Consider the following 12884-nt stretch of genomic DNA (forward strand, 5'->3'; position numbering starts at 1 on the left):
CTGGTGGTTAGTGGGGACAATGCTGGTGGAGGCTGAAGTTGTCATGCAGTGACTCATGCAAGCTTAGGCAGATTTGGTGACATATGACACAGAGATGCAAAGAAATGCTGTAGCTGACACACACAGGCTGGCTCCGGGAGATGCAGAAGGAGCACGTCACCCAAAATAGAGCCAGACAGACATCCTTAAGGAAGGAGCAAGGGGGCTACATCTTAAAAATGAAGAGATTTGTCATGAAAGATGGGACAGCAAGTTCTTGAGAGGCAAAGGGAAAGCATGAGAATGTCGGGAAGGGAGGAGAGATTCTCGCACATCTGGGAAGCTGACAATCCATCAGCATGGCCAGAAGGAAAATAAGGAGGAGGTTATTTTTGAAATAATGCTTTTCACTTTTCACAAGATGGCACCGAAAGCGAAGGAAGCTCCTGCCCCTCCTAAAGCCGAAGCCAAAGAGAAGGCTTTAAAGGCCACGAAGGCAGTGTTGAAAGGTGTCCACAGCCACACGCAAAAAAGAAGATCCGCATGTCACTCACCTTCAGGCAGCCCAAGACACTGCGACTCCAGAGGCAGCCCAGATATCCTCGGAAGAGCACCCCCAGGAGAAACAAGCTTGACCACTATGCTGTCATCAAGTTTCTGCTGACCACTGAGTCGGCCGTGAAGAAGATAGAAGAAAACAACACGCTTGTGTTCATTGTGGATGTTAAAGCCAGAAGCGCCAGATCAAACAGGCTGTGAAGAAGAAGCGCTATGACAGTGATGTGGCCAAGGTCACCACCCTCATTTGTCCTGATAAAGAGAAGAAGGCATATGTTCGACTGGCTCCTGATTGTGATGCTTTGGATGTTGCAACAAAATTGGGATCATCTAAACTGAGTCCAGCTGGCTAACTCTAAATATATGTGTATCTTTTCACCATAAGAAAATAACGTTTTTCATAAGAATGACAAATTAATTAGAATCAAATCTATAAGCTTTAAGATTTTACGTTTCTAGTAAGTATAATATTAGCTTATTGGACTGGAACTCAAGCAGAATAGGAATTTATGTTTGTTTTATATTCAATAGTGATAACTTTGAAGACGTAGTTGTTTTATTACACCAAAAATATTATATTAATCTTATTTTACTAAGTTTTATCCAAATCGTATTAACTTAAAAAACATTTGATCATTTCCTATATTTCTAGGGTTTGGTGAATATTTCTTTATAAACGCTTATTTTTTTCCAAGCCAAGTTAGAATAGAGCACTTTTAGAGGATTTTATAAATGAATTTTGCAATGCTATCTGGAGTTAAGAAAATGTCACATATATATAACATACATTAATAGATATACAAACACAAATAGAGATTTCATAGCTTTCATCCTGAAATTTCAGCCATGAATCGGGCATAAATATTCTGATGGTTAATTTTAGATATCTACTTAATTGGATTAAGAGACACACATAGCTGGAAAAACACAATTTCTGGGCATATCTGTGAGGGTGTTTCTGGAAGACACTGAGATAACCATGAGCCAATGTGGATGGGCACTGATATGGTTTGGCTATGCCCCCACCCAGATCTCATCTTGAATTGTAGTTCCTATAATCCCTACATGTCGTGGGAGGGACCCAGTGGGAGGTGATTGAATCACGGTGGTGGTTACTGCCATGCTGTTCCCATGACAGTGAGTGAGTTCTCATGATCTGATGGTTTTATAAGGGGCTTTTCCCCTTTGGCTCAGCACTTCTCCTTGTTGCTGCCATGTGAAGAAGGACAGCTTTGCTTCCCCTTCTGCCGTGATTGTGAGGCCCCTGCAGCCATGTGGAACTGTCAGCCCATTAAACCTCTTTGTTCTTTATCGATTGCTCAGACTCAGGTATTTCTTCATAGCTGTATAAAAATGGATGAATACACGCATCATCCAATTGGTTGAGAGCCCAGATAGAACAACAAGGAAAAGAAAAGGTGAATTATCTCCTTCTGAAATGGAAACATCTTTCTTCTCTTGCCCTTGACATCAGAACTTCAGGGTCTCAGACCTTTGGCCTCAGAATCAGTGTTACATCACTGGCTTCCCTGATTCTGAGTCCTTTGTGTCTGGAGCGAGCCATGCTACCAGCTTTCCTGGTTCTCCAACTCGGAGACAGGCTATTGTGGAACTTCTCAGCCTCCATAATTATGTGAACAAATTCCCCTAATGAATCTTCTCTCATTTGTCTATCTATATATATCCTATTGATTCTGCCTTTCTGGAGAACCCTGACTAATTTGATTACAATAACTACAAAATTCACTAGTTTATATAGAAGAATTGGTTTTCGTCTTTGCCCCATTTTATATTTGTATTATAACTCTGTATCTGGAAAATGGAACAAGTTTTTTTCTTCTTCATATGAGGGCTAAAGCTTTTCTCTCACCAGCATTTTTGGAGATTTTTAAGGTTTTTTTTTTGTTTTGACGTAGAATCTTATGGAGGGTGAGAAATAATTTTTTTTTCTGTTTTATTTTTCAGCCCCAGGTGTTTGCTTTTGCAGATTCTTCAGCACATTGAGAGCCTCCAAGGCATGGAGCGGGGTGCCTAAAATTTCAGTGATTATAGGGAGTTGAGAGACTCAATTGGGAAAGGAAAGGTCTAAAAGGAGGCAATTTTGAAGATAAAAATTTTCTCAAAGGAGCCATTAAAGTTTGAAATAATTCTTAGTAAAGTCATCCAAACAGGAAAGGAAGTAGAATTAATTCCATATTGGTGGAACACATAGTCAGCAGAAGTTTGAGAACGGAGAATTTAGTCAATTTTAAATTAGTCAATTTAGGCTAATTTTTTGTATTTTTAGTAGAGACAGGGTTTCATCATGTTGGACAGGCTGGTCTGAAACTCCTGACCTCAGGTGATCCACCCGCCTCGGCCTCCCAAAGTGCTGGGATTACAGGCATGAGCCACCGCACCCAGTGAGAGATGTATTTCCTATAAAGGATTGCAGCCTGCAGGGTTGTCCTTCTGACAGGCTGGGAAGCATAGCCTCCAGCCAGAAGCCAGAAACAGATGCTTCAAGGAGGAGGTAAAGGAAATAGTAATTTATGCTGAGTGGAATGGCCCAATACATTTATTTAATAAGCTCTAGGAGGAGTCATGAATATTTATGGAAGGAGAAATGCATGCATGCGCAATTGAGTTTCTTGCTTCTTCATGGGTCCCATGTACAAAAAATGGCAGTGTTAGCATGATCCCAGGGTGGAATTTTCAGCCCTCTGATATTAAAATGTGAAGCAGAGGACATGAAAACTCACTCTGTGCATCCTCTATATGCTGGCCAGAACCTCTCCGTCGTGGGTGGTCTCTTATCAGGCAAGAAAGGAGAGGCTGACATCAGTGGTGGAGCCTTTGAAAGGGCTGGTTTCTGGTAAATCCTTAGGGAAGAAAGCCTCATCATGGTTAGCAAAGGGGGGGTATAACGATGTGCATCTGACCCCCATCATCCCATCCTAGCAAAGCTGAGAACTCAGTTTTGAAAGTTACTCTGGGGTCCCCTCAGCCAAGAGTGTGTCTGTTCAGTCAGTTGGGAGCTTAGGATTTCATTTTCATTCGTCAGTGCTAATGGGAGAGTGTGCTGTCTCCATGGCAGCAGAATTTGCAAGAAACTCCTTGGATGGGGTTAATGGCAGTTGTATTTTTCTGGGAGCTCTGCTTTAATTGGATAAAGTAAGTTCTGGTAAGATTTCTTCCTTTATCTTCGGTATCTCAAATGTTTTCATTTACATAATCTTTATAACAGCTTTTAATGTCTGAGTGGATTCCCACACAGTCATCCATTGTAAGACTTTCTGATTCCTTTTTTTTCCTTTGGTTATTATGAATAGGGCTTCTGTAAGTAATTGCGTGGTAGCTTTTGTTTGGAAATAACATCAAAGTAGTTGTCAAAATACTTAGGAATGTGAGTTTTGGATTGTAAGGTGAGACTTGTTTAGCTTTAGAAAAAACTGCCCAACTTGTAATGGGGAGGAAAAAAATTTTCTATGTTTTTGGAATTCTTAGATGGGACCCTCTGTAAAAACTGACAGATTAAAATGAGAAAAACAGAAAAGTTTAAAAACATGTATACCTTATGGATACATGGGAGATACTCACAGAAAAATGAGTAAATCTCCCACAGGTGACTTTCAATTCAAGCATAAATACTATCTTCAACTTAAAGAAAGAAGATTTGAGTGCAGTAGTGGGGAGATAACCAGCAAAAGCACAGTAGACAAGGGTAAGGTTTGTTATACAGAGTTAAGTCCATGCGTTCTCCATTGATAAGCCTCTTTAGTGATTTAGTTATCCTTCTCTTCTTGGTGTCAAGAGAGGTAGCTTTTAAATGGGGATTTCCTTGATAGATGTAAATTTTCCTTACACAAGTCTAACTTCTACTTTGTTTTCAGAACTTCCTTTGTTAGAATTTTTTTTTTCAAAATAATCAGCTTGGAATAATTCTTAAGCTGAAGGGACATATATTGGGGTTGCATATTCTGGTTTCCTACCATTATATTTTGGGGTGGCATATTTTGGTCTTATACACTGTGTTCCACCAGCAATGAAAAGAGTTCTGTTTTTCCTCCAGCGATTTGTCATTTTTTAAAGAGTTTAGCAGTTCTAAGACATATAGACCAGCTGTGCTATCTCGTTGTGGTTTTCAGTTCTCTATTATGTTGAGTATCTTTTTGTATGTTTACTTGGCATCTGTAGATCTTCTTTGGTGAGGTGTCTGTTCAGATCTGTGTGCATTTTTAATTGGGCTGTTTAACTTATTGTTTAGTTTTAACAGTTTTTTATATATTTTGAATACAAATTCTGAGATCTGTATTTTGCAAATATTTTCTTCAATATGTGGCTTTTCTTTTTGTTCTCTTAACAAGGTCTCTTCCAGAGTATAAACTTTAAATATTAAGAAATCCACATTGTCATTTCTTCTGTGTATATCAACCTTTTGTGTCATTTGTTAAAATTCATTACCAAACCCAAAGGCACATAGCTTTTCTTCTATAGTTTCTTCTAGAAATTCTATAGTTTTGCATTTTTAGTGTAAGGATGACTTTGAGTGATTATTTGTGTAAGTTGTAAAGTTGTAATCTACATGCATATCATTTCTTATGGTTTCCAACTAATCATTCCCTCACTATTTTGGGGAAAGACACAAGATAGTGGGTTCTGTTAGAGTAGACAGATAACTAGACATGAACAGGAGAGGGAGCTTGTGGAAAAGGGAAAGTCTGGGAAGGCTCACCTGGAGGGACCACCAAAAATTCACATATTAGTAGCACCTCTAGTGCCAGAGTGGATGGGCATTTGTCAGTTGTGGGTAGGAGGGAGAAGAGGTACCTTTGCAGAAAGAAACATCCTAGAACTCCTCATAACATGCCCCAATCATCGTTCACTCTGCAATAAAAATGTCAGAATATTGCTAGCTACCTGCTCATAAGAAGGCCAAAGGGAACATTCCTAAGAGAAACCTGGCACCATAAATACAGATTAGGGCAGAGATGGACATTCAAAAGAGATAGGCAGGCACAGTAGGTACAAACATCACTGCTGTCAGCCTGCCTGGGATGGTGGGAAGGAGGCTGGTGCCAGAGTAGATTCAGATTCATCAGCACACGTACCTCAACCAACAGTGAGGAGGTCCCACACGCCTAAGTGGGGCAAATGAGGGACCTAAGGCAGTAGCAGGAAAACCAAAGAAAACAGGCAGAGACTTGAGACAGGCAGGAATGTGAAGAAGTCCAAAATAAAATTCCCTGCACTGGACTCTTAGGCTGTTTTCATGCACAATCAGCCCACTCCTCCTCATTTTTCTACAATAAGCTCTTCACACTGTATTTCTTTTCAATGAAGTTATCTGCCATCTTTGTACTGCCTCTTGGTGAAAATCTTTCTTCCAAGTTAGACAAGAACTGGGACATCAGCTCTCCCCAGTAATAGCTCCATTTCAGTTTGAATTTACAGAACTGATGGGGCTTAATAACTGGCACTCTGACTTTAAGTGGTGCAGGAGGTGGCCTGTAGCGGACCCCAGCCGTCACACCGGGAGCAAGAGGGCCCTGCATAGTTCCCATCTGCCTGCAGGTGGCATGCTGCCATGGCATTGCCAGCAAGAGGGCCTAGCAGTGTCCTCAGCTGCCAGCAGGGCTATACGACGACTACACTGTGAGCAAGAGGGCCCTGCAGTGTCCTTAGCTGCCAGCAGGTGGCGCACGGGTACCACAACATGAACAAGAGGATCCTGCAGTGCCCTGGTTGCCAGCAGGGGGCGTGCTGCCACTACACTGGGAGCAAGAGGATCTTGTAGTGTCCGCAGGTGCCAGAAGAGGGCGTGCCCCCACTACACTGCAAGCAAGAGGGCCCAGCAGTGTCCCCAGCTGCCAGCAGGGGAGCCAGCCGCCACTACACTTGGAGCAGGAGGGCCCAGCAGTGTCCACAGCTGCCAGCAGGCGAGCACGCTGCCACTACACTGTGAGCAAGAGGGCCCTGCAACGTCCCTAGCTGCCAGCAGGCGGCGTACCGCCACTATACTGTGAGGAAAGGGGCCCTGCGTGTCCCGCCGCCAGCAGGAGGCGCTGGCCACCAGTGTAAGCAAGAGGGTGCTGCAGTTGCCCTAGGTGCCAGCAGGAGGGGCAGAGGCACAGCAACGTGAGCAAGCAGGTCCTGTAGTGCCCGGCTTTTCAGATTACTGAGGTTCCACCCGTCTCTGCGCTGCACCCCCGGCTACGTGCGTCTCTCTGCCTGCACCGCGTGCACCCCCGCCGTCCCGCCCGGCGGCGTGTGAATGTGCACCTGTGTGCCTGCAACGCTCCCCCCAACCCCCGGCTCGGCGGCGTGCATGTCTCCGCCTGCGCCACACCTTCCCCACCGGCGACGCGCCGCTGTGCATCTCTGCCCTGCGCCGCGCCTCCCCACGGGGGCCGGGCTGCCGCGCATCTCTGCACCTGCGCCACGGAGCGACAGCGCGCCCCCCCTCTCTGCGCCGGCGCGGTGCCTTTGCAAGGACGGAGCTGCGTTCGCCGCAGCACAGACCGCGAGGGCATCGCGAGGGCGGAGCTGCATTCTCCTCTGCACAGACTCCCGGGTACTGCGAAGGCGGAGCAGCGTTCTTCTCAGCACAGACCTGGGCGTGCGGGCCAGGGGCACCGCGAGGGCGGAGCTGCGTTCTGCTCAGCACAGACCTGGGGGACACCGCAAAGGCGGACCACCATTCTCCTCAGCACAGACGTTGGGGGCGCTACCTCGCTTTGGGACAACTCGGGCAGCATCGATGGTGAGTAAAATCCTTCCTGTTTGCAGCCCTGAATAATCAAGTTCAGAGACCAGTTAGAAGGGTTCAGTGTGCAAAATGGGAAACCAAAAGCCCCTCTGAATCCTGCCCACCAAAGTTCTCCCAAGCGAAGGCAAGGGGCCACAGTGCCAGGTCCACGCTGCAGCTTCGAAACACAAATGCAGCACTGCTAATGCAGACATGACACCCAAAATATGACACCCACATTACTCATGTCACAAGCACCTGTAATGCTAATGCACTGCCTCAATAAAAAAAATTAACGTAAGATTGGCAATCCCCATGCTGCTGTGCAGTCCTCACACAGTAATCATAATAATCCACATTAACAAAGTACATACAAACTTAGTAAGAAACCTAGGGTTAGGATTAGAGTTGTCGTCAGGGCCCAGGTTAGGGTTAGGGTTGGGGTTGGGGTTGGGGTTAGGGTTAGGGGTTAGGGTTAGGGTTAGCGTTAGGGTTAGGGTTAGGGTTAGGGATTAGGGATTGGGGTTAGCTTTAGGGGTTAGGGTTAGGGCTTAGGGTTTGGGTTGGGTTAGGGTTAGGATTAGGGGTTAGGGTTAGGGGTTACGGTTAGGGTTGGGGGTAGGGTTAGGATTACGGTTAGGGTAGGGTTAGGGTTAGGTTGGGGTTGGGGTTGGGGCTAGGGTTATGATTAGGGTAGGGTTGGGTTAGGGTTAGGGTTAGGGTTAGCATTCTAATTGCAACCTGGGAGGGGAGGACGTGACGCTCAATATCTCAAGGAGTAGAAACACCCTTGTGATACTGTTCTTAATCTTCAGGGAGGAAGAAGATGATATTACTCGAATACAGACAGGTGTACGTCCTCTGTACAAAGCTGGTGTACACCCGTCTGTGCAATAGTTGACAATTTCCAGAGGGGTAGATGATATTACTCACAATATGGTAAACAGGCTGTGAGTCCACCGCGGGTCCTAAGAGCCAGGGTGGCAGAGGGGCTGGCTCTTACACCTCGCCCCCCTGCGATGGGGGTCCTAAGAGCCAGGGGGCAGAGGGGCTGGCTCTCAGTCCCTGCCTCGCGGGGGGCGCCTCGCCCCCCTGCGATGGGGGTCCTAAGAGCCAGGGGGGCAGAGGGGCTGGCTCTCAGTCCCCGCCTTGTGGGGGGCGCCTCACCCCCCTGCCTCTCGCGCCCTGCATATTACGAAAAATATCACAGAGTGGGTGTACACCTCCTGCGATATGGGGGGTAATATCATCTTGTCTTCTTCTGGATAGTAGGAACAATATCACACGGGTTTGTACACTTTCTCTGATATTGGGAGTAATATCAATCTGTCTGCCTTGGAATATTAAGAAGAATGTCACAGAATGGATGTACACCCTCTGCGATATTGGGAGTAATAGCAGCCTCTCCTCTCCGTGGATGTTCAGAATCATATCCCAGGGTGGCTGTGCACCTCCTGCTGTATCGGGAGTCATAGCGTCCTCTCCCTTCCTGGCCATTTGGAACAATGTCACAGCATGGGTGTACACTGCTTGCGATATTGGTAGTGATATCACCCTTCCCCTCTGCCCCCCGGATATTAGGAACAATATCACCGAAGGGGTGTTCACTTCCTTACATCCTGGGAGTCTTAGCGTTCTCTTCTTCCGTGTATATTCAGAGCAATATCACCGGGTGAATGTACACCCACTGCTCTATTGGGAGGAACGTCGTACTCCACCCCCTGGAGATTCTATTCGGATCAATATCGGCAGGTGGATGTACACCTGTTGCGATATTGAAAGTAATACCATGCTCTCTCCCTCCCTGGACATTGGGAACACTTTCGCAGCTGGGGGTACACCCACTGCGGTATTAGGAGTCATATTAGTATTACTTGCTACTCATTTATGATTCACATTAATATGAATTACCAATATTAATGTTAAGAAATAATTGCTGGCCGGGCGCGGTGGCTCACACTTGTCATCCCAGCACTTTGGGAGGCCGAGGCGGGTGGATCACGAGGTCGGGAGATCGAGACCACGGTGAAACCCCGTCTCTAATAAAAATACAAAAAATTGGCCGGGCGTGGTGGTGGACGCCTGTGGTCCCAGCTACTCGGAGAGCCTGAGGCAGGAGAATGGCATGAGCCTGGGAGGCGGAGCTTGCAGTGAGCCAAGATCACGCCACTGCAGTCCAGCCTGGGTGACAGAGTGAGACTCCGTCTCAAAAAAAAAAAAAAAAGAAATAATTGCTAATAAAAAGTTTTTGGGTTATTAATATTAATATTAATTATTAGGAGCTAATATTACTGTGTTCTAATGAATATGATCAGTCCCAGTTATTAATATCAGGCTTTATTAATAGTTAATATTAATAATTTATTGTTATCGTCAGTATGACTCTTGAATATTAATTATCGTTATTATCGGTATTGATTTTAAAAATTATACGATCAGTTATTAATATTGATAATTATTAATATCAATTAATAATTGATATTATTAATTGTTATAAGTAATATTGCGACCTTCCTCACAGTATTATTGGGAGTCATATCATCCTGTGGCCCTGAGGAGAGAAGGCATTTCTCTTTCTGTCTCCTGTCTCTGAAGAGGAGGAGGAAGTAAAAGTTGAAAACCAAGAAGATTGAAGTCAGTGGCAAGACCAGCCGCTGCCACTGATGAGCCGGCCTGAGGTGAAAAGATGAACCCCCCCTCCCCTACTCAAAGCACATGTGCTCTGAATCCATCGGGACCCTTTCACGTGGAAACTCTTAGAGTTGTAAGCCCTGAGAAAAGGCCTAGGGAGTCTGTATTCCTTCGCGGCGCTCGGCTCTTAAGACGCGAGTCTGCCGACGCCCCCGGCCGATTAAAAGGAACCTCTTCCTTCTTGAATCCGGCGTCTGAGGGGTTTGTGTCTGCGACGCGTCCTGTTCCACTTTTTGGTTCACATGACCAGGAATCAAACCTGGGCCGTGGCGGTGAGAGCGCCGACTCCTAACCACCAGACCACCTGGGAACTTCAAACTTCATGGGAAATAGATTGCCCAACGTTAGAAGTGGGTTGGCCGTCAGAAGGAAGCCTGGACAGGTCCCTTGTTTCTCAAGTGTGGCACAAGGTAACTGGGAAAGGATACCTAGACCGCTTCCCATACATAGACACTTGGTGACAGCTGGTGCTAGAACCCCCACAGTGGCTAACAGGGCAGGCAGCAGCAATACTAGTAGCCAAGGGACCGACAGCTAAGGAAGGATCCCGCTCCACCCGCCCAGGGAAATCAACTCCTCAAGTTCTGTTCGACCCAACGTCAGAAGATCCATTGCAGGAGATGGCACCAGTGATCCCAGTGGTGCCCTCCCCTTACCAGGGAAAGAGGCTCCCCACTCTTGAGCCCACAGTGCTTGTGCCTCCGCAAGACAAGCGTATCCCTAGGCCCCCCAGAGTAGATAAGAGAGGAGGTGAGGCCTCGGGAGAAACCCCTCCCTTGGCAGCTCGTTGACGACCCAGAACAGGGATACAGATGCCCCTGACAGAGCAGCGGTATACTGGGATAGATAAGGATGGTCACGTGGTGGAGAGGCGTGTTTTTCTCTACCAGCCCTTCACCTGTGCCGACCTTCTCAACTGGAAAAACCATGTCCTGTCCTATACCAAAAAGCCACAAGCTCGAATTGATTTGCTCCCAACTATTATCCAGACCCACAACCCCACCTGGGCTGATTGCCACCGGTTGCTCATGTTCCTCTTTCACAGAGATGAAAGGCGGGGAGTGTTCCTAGCAGCAACTAAGTGGCTAGAGGAACACGCACCAGCTGATTATCAAAACCCCCAAGAGTATGGAAGGACCCAGTTACCAGGAACCGGACCCCAGTGGGACCCAAATGAAAGAGAGGATATGCAAAGGCTAAACTGAGACAGGGAAGCTCTCTTGGAAGCATTCAAGAGGGGAGCTCAGAAGGCCACAAACGTTAACAAGGTCTCTGAGGTCATTCGGGGAAAAGAAGAAAGTCCAGCACAATTCTTTTTTTTTTTTTTTTTGAGACGGAGTCTTTCTCTGTCCCCCAGGCTGGAGTGCAGTGGTGCGATCTCGGCTCACTGCAAGCTCCACCTCCCGGGTTCACACCATTCTCCTGCCTTAGCCTCCCAAGTAGCTGGGACTACAGGCGCCCGCCAACACGCCCAGCTAATTTTTTTTTGTATTTTTAGTAGAGACGGGGTTTCACCGTGTTAGCCAGGATGGTCTTGATCTCCTGACCTTGTGATCCACCCACCTCAGCCTCCCAAAGTGCTGGGATTACAGGCTTGAGCCACCGCTCCCAGCCAAGTCCAGCACAATTCTATGAGAGATTGTGTGAGGCCTATCGTATGTATACTCCCTTTGATCCCGATAGCCCTGAAAATCAGCACATGCTTCACATGGCTTGAGTCCGTCAAAGCACAGAAGACATGAGAAGAAAACTGCAGAAACAGTCTGGGCTTGCAGGGACGAATACATCACAATTATTAGAAAGAGCTAAGCAGGTGTTTGTAAACAGGGATGCAGTAAGCCGTAAGGAACACCGCACAGAGAATGAACGTCAGGCCCGGCGACACCGACCTGCCTGTTAGCTTCAGGAATCAGAGGGGTCCCCCCAAAGAGGCAAGGGAAGGGGGGCCCTGGGAAAGAAACTCAGCTTGGCTGTCAGAGTTGGCAGCGTAACCAGTGTGCTTATTGTAAAGAAATAGGACATTGGAAGAACAAATGCCCTCAGCTTAAAACAAGGTGACTCAGAGCAGGAGGCCCTGGACAAGGAGGAAGGGGCCCTGCTCAACCTGGCAGAAGGGTTCTTGGACTGAGGGAGAGCGGGCTCAAGTGTCCCCAAAGAGCCTATGGTCAGAATGACCGTCTGGGATAGAGGCATTGATTTTCTCGTAGATACCGGTGAGGGACATTCGCTAGTAACCGCCCCGGTCGCCCCCTTGTCCAGAAAGACTATTGACATCATCGGAGCCACGGGGGTTTCAGCAAAGCAAGCTTTCTGCTTGCCTGGGACTTGCACTGTTGGAGGACATACAGTGACTCATCAGTTTTTGTCCATGCCTGACTGTCCCTTGCCCTTGTTGGGGAGGGACTTGCTTAACAAGCTGAGAGGCACTGTCTCTTTGACAGAGCACGGCTCTTTGCTGCTAAAGCTACCCGGAACGGGAGTCACTGTGACCCTTATTGTCCCCCGAGAGGAGGAATGGAGACTTTTCTTCACTGAGCTGGGCCAAGAGAGAAGACCAGCTCTGGCTAAGCGGTGGCCAAGAGTAGGGGTGGAAGATAACCCTCCAGGGTTGATATGGGGAGTAATATCATCCTCTCCCCGTTGGGATATTCGGAACCATATCCCAGGGGGGTGTCCACCCTCTGCGATATTGGGAGTAATGTCATCCTCTGTTTCCTTGGATATTAGACACAATATCACAAAAAGGTGTACACCCCCTGTGATACTGGGAGTAATATCATACTCTCCTTCCCTGGATATTAGAAAACAATATCATCAGGGCTGAACACCCCCTGCGGTAATGGGAGTAATATTTTCTTTTTTTCTTCTTTTCTTTTTCTTTTTCTTTCTTTTCTTTTTTTTGAGACAGAGTTTCACTCTTGTTGCCCAG

At 46.8% G+C, this 12884-nt stretch overlaps 1 pseudogene; it reads left to right on the forward strand.

Annotated features, from left to right (window-relative positions):
- Positions 1–400: 400 nt before the first annotated feature.
- Positions 401–1099, forward strand: LOC129473375 (large ribosomal subunit protein uL23-like; annotated as a pseudogene).
- Positions 1100–12884: the final 11785 nt, after the last annotated feature.

The sequence above is a fragment of the Symphalangus syndactylus genome, chromosome 23 (assembly GCF_028878055.3).
Source record: "Symphalangus syndactylus isolate Jambi chromosome 23, NHGRI_mSymSyn1-v2.1_pri, whole genome shotgun sequence".
Taxonomy (NCBI): domain Eukaryota; kingdom Metazoa; phylum Chordata; class Mammalia; order Primates; family Hylobatidae; genus Symphalangus; species Symphalangus syndactylus.